Source organism: Chaetura pelagica, unplaced genomic scaffold (assembly GCF_000747805.2).
Source record: "Chaetura pelagica isolate M959 unplaced genomic scaffold, ChaPel_1.0 scaffold174, whole genome shotgun sequence".
In the NCBI taxonomy this organism is placed as follows: domain Eukaryota; kingdom Metazoa; phylum Chordata; class Aves; order Apodiformes; family Apodidae; genus Chaetura; species Chaetura pelagica.
Window position 1 is genome coordinate 3,710,972 of NW_009953722.1, and position 4,505 is coordinate 3,715,476.

Below are 4,505 nucleotides of genomic sequence, written 5' to 3' on the forward strand. Positions count from 1 at the left end.
TATCCCCTTCAGCTGTAAGTAAACAGCTTATTTTTCATTTAGACTGATCTCTTAAGTATGTGCTATGGCACTGTTTTAACTACTTGCAGTAGTGCAGCTCATTTCTTTCACAAACATTTTTTTACACATATTTAACATCCAGCTACCTTTTTTTTTTTTTCCTGTTCCTCCCTGATCAGCCTGGGTTTTTGGAAGGAATTACCCAGATCTTCCCCCTGCACATAACAATTCAGCTACCTCACTTAATACTAGATTAATGTGCATATTCAGACAGCTTATCTTTTGTTCAGGTGAACCAATATAAAATTTCCATAGACTCAAACCTTTGAATGTTGCCACAAATGTAATACTAATTTATTTAGGCTTTTCTCCAATATCTCCTGTATAGGTTTAGTGCTTCTCTTCATGCATATTCCTTAGTGGTGTTTTCTGCTGTGTTTTTTTTGTTGTTCAATTTTGCAGGCCTCTGTTTCTTCTTGTCTGCAGGAATTGTCTGCACTCACCTCACAACTTTCAGCTCTATACAGTTCTCCCTTAATGTCCCATAAGCGTAGTTTGCAACAAGACTATTTCTTTTCATCTTTGATACTTAAATTCTGTCCAGTATGTAATCTGTGGAAGATTGTATTCAGAAAAACCCTTTTCATTTTAACAATTTGAAGAAAAGCTCTATATATCTATATATTTATGTGTTGCTTTGACCCTTTTTATCTACTCCTTGAGAGTTACAAGTTCCTCAAGGCCTGCCTCTAGGACGTTGCCTTTTTTTTTTTCCCCTCCTCCCAATGGTACATTTTCCTAAGTGGACCTGTCTTGTCCCCGTGAAATTCTAATACATTCATCACTCATCATCTCCCTGGTGTGCCCAGCATTGTTCCCATTGGCCATACTAAACTGACCCTCTGGAAATGTCTTGCTTGAAGTGGGTTCTTCTACTTGCATTTCCTTACCAGAACAGTCTCCCTGTCTTCCCCCTGCAAGTCTTTATTTTGCCTGGTGTCTGTCAATTACTTGATGGTTTCAGTACTCAACACAGCCTGGAAGGTATTTTCAGGTCTTCTGACTGAACTGTATTTTAGTCTCTTTTTTTTTTAAAAAAAAAAGTTTTTTTTTTAAAAAAAAGTCATTAGTTTTGAGTGGCCTGCTCTAGCTGGAGCCCTTTAGTGCCTTTGAATGGCCTGTTACAAACAGAACTCCTTAGCCCCTTTTCTTTTGGTTGCCTGCTGAATCTGTTTCTAAACAAAGAACATCTTTAAATCTGTGTCATGTCAGTTGGCAGTTCATCCCCAATGGCAATTGTAGAGACTGGTGATCTTTTGAGGAGTATGTTCCTCTTTTTTACAAATAATGTTTCCCTTCCTCTTGCCATTTGCAGCTTTCTGTTCTGGAGCAGCTGACCTCCCCCATTCTTCTCAACAACTTGTGTCAGGTTTTACCAGAGAATCCAAAGCATCCGGCGGGTCCTTTTGGCCCTGGGTTATCATTTCCTCATCCAGTTTGCTTTAATCTTGTCATATTGAAGGTCAACATATGGTCCATAATGTGGTGGTCCAGGAAGCAAATTTAAGAACCTACACCAACCACTGGTAGTACACATGCCCACACAGCTGACAAGCACAGGCCTGTGTGGGTGGTGCAGGGAGCCGACTCCCAAGTGCCAGAAATCTGACTATTAGCAGTTTATTAACTCATTAGCAGACAAAGGAGTGTGACTGTTTATGACAGTAAAGATGATTTTGTTTACCTAAATGCTAAGACTTACTCTACCAAACCCAGCCAGAAATGGGTATCAAATGATTGGCCTGTACTCTCAACTGCTGATGGATGTCTTTTAAGTTCTAAATTCAAAAGTCAAGTCTAAAGGACCTACTAATGCTTAATTTTCTTGGGATCAGAGTCACCAACTTCAGTTTCACTTTTTTTTTAAGCTTAGCTGTTTGCCAGATTCTTAAAATGAACATTCCCTACAGTTTTATGCTAAGTGACTAAAGGTTAACATCAAGCCTTCTACTTAAACTTCTGGAAATGGCCCACAGAAACAATCAGGGAACAATTTATAAAGGAAAACTAATTCCTCCTTGGGTAAACATGAAGGATTACATTATGTAAGTTAGCCTGGACAACCATATCCTTCAAAAAGATAAATACATAGTTCCTTGAAAAGAGCAAAAGCAGACTTGCAGAGTAATTAAATCAGCTGGTGAGAATCTCTGTATTACAATTCACTGCCTGGTTTATTAAAACACTCAAGTTTTTAAAGCTTAAAAAACCACTTTTGTAAATAGAATCTCAGTCTTATAACTGATATTATTCAGCCAACAAATGCAGCTTTATATTTCATGTTGAAAATATACACTAATATATTTTTCAATGCTAGAATATGCAATCTTCTGTTGCTATTAAAAAAAAATAAAAACATGGAGAACTGACTCCATAAGAAGACTTGTATGATCAGTGAAAGATAATTTTACATTTCTATTATTAAAATAAAATCTAGCTTTCCAGAATAGTAGTCCTGCCCACATTGTTTCAGAGCCCATCTCCAAATGCATGGTTTTTCCCCTTCAGTTCTCCAGTTAACCAGGGAATCTTTGTAAGAACTTAGGCAAAGAGAGAAAGACTTGCTGCTGTTGAGGAATGGATTAAGTTATTTCTCATATAAATTCAAGAGAATCTTGTAAAGCTTAGTGTTGTCAGTGTTTCACTTTTGTTGTTCTTACTGTGTTGCAAAACAAACCTCTCCTGTGTCTTCCAGTGCAGCAGAACAAGCTACATAGTCATAGGGGCAAGGGTTACAGAGGGAGGTGGGCAACCCTCACACTGCTGTCTCTGGGCAGGGTGGGATAAAGCAGGTTCTAGTGGTGTCTGCCCAGCACAGGTGAAGTCTCTGGGTCAAAGGAAATCAAACAGCTTCCCAGGTTATAAGGTATAATTAGTGCCAAATGTGATGGTGGCCATTTTACACTGAAACATGGCCCTGAACAATGAAGCTCCAAATTAAGGTCTACCTGGAGTAGAGGATGGAAGCAGAGGCTTGATTTATGTTCCTGCTAGTTTGTTACAGATGTGTGATGCTGCAATACCTTTATGAAATATTTTAAGAATTACAGACTTCAAGAAGTTATTCCTTATTAAAAGGAATGCTAAATAAATAACTAAGTAAATAACTGCTAAGTAAATTACTAAAAATCACAAGCAATAAAGCTAAGGATCTTCTGAGGAAAATTAATTTCCTCTGACTAAGCTGTATGGAGATTTGCTGTGTGTATGCACTTTGTTTTCTTTTCCCCTAATATAAAACATGTGGACTGACACAAAATAATACTGTGCAGACACTCTTAAAGAAATTCAAGCTGACCCTGGGCTCTTGCCAAGCTCTCTGAGAAAGGTCAACATACTGAAGTCAAACTGCAGCCTTTCACCTGCTCCAGAGGTCAAGGGAAGCATTGCATAAAATGACAAACATCTGAGAGAAAAGTCTGAAAGCTATTTTCAGCTTTTGGTTTCTAGATACTGACTCATCTTCCAAATACTGGCCTGTCCTTAACAGCAGGGTTTTCACTGAATATTTGTAAACACGACTCTTCAGTCCAAAGATGCCTCATGTGGGGCCAGTGCAAATGAGTATAAGGTAACAGCAACTTCTCAGAACAACTCAAAAATAAAAGCAGGCACTTCTTCAGCACTTTTTTTCTTTTTTTGTATTTGCAACTTGGAAGCCCCTTTATTACTAAGATTTCCCAGGAGAGGTTGTTTAAGCATCTTTATTTTGTGCACGGAACTAATTTTGCCACCACCTGTGGTGTCACAAGAACATAACTCTGAATTTCCTAAGGCTGCACAACCAGAGCTGCAGAAAGCAGCCCAGCAGTCTGAAAGCTCGTGACTTAGCCTGTACCTGAAGGCATTTATTCATGTGAAGTTGGCTTTCAATTGCTCTCACTAGCAATATACTACACTCCAGAATATTTGCACTGTTTTAACCTTGCACGCTTACCGATGTTAAGGAGAGTCTTACTTCCCCTACCCTGCTCCTTTTCCTCTGCAAGCCACTACGAAGTTTTGAGAGGCGTTTGTGACTTGGGCCCCCCCGTCACTACATGACTGGGCTCACTCAGCACCTACATACAGAGCGTTTCGCCGTTCCTGGCCCTCCGCGCCGGGGGCCCTGTGCTGCGGGACCCGGGAGAGCTTCCCGCCAGCACAGCTCTGCTGCCGGCAGGGCAGCTGTTACCGCAGCAGAGCGGGAGAGGCCCCGGCGGGAGGGCGTCCCGGGGCGCTCCCCGGTCGGACGAGCTCGGCCCTGCTCCCTCCCCGCCCTCCGACGGGCGCGACCCGGGATCCCAACGCCGTTATTCCCGGTTCCCGCAGGCGCCGGAGAAGGACGGAGGGGCTGGCACGGACCGGGATGCGCGGGATCATAGAATCACAGAATCTTAGGGGCTGGAAGGGACCTCGAGAGATCATCTAGTCCAACCCCCCTGCCAGAGCAGGGTCACCCAGAG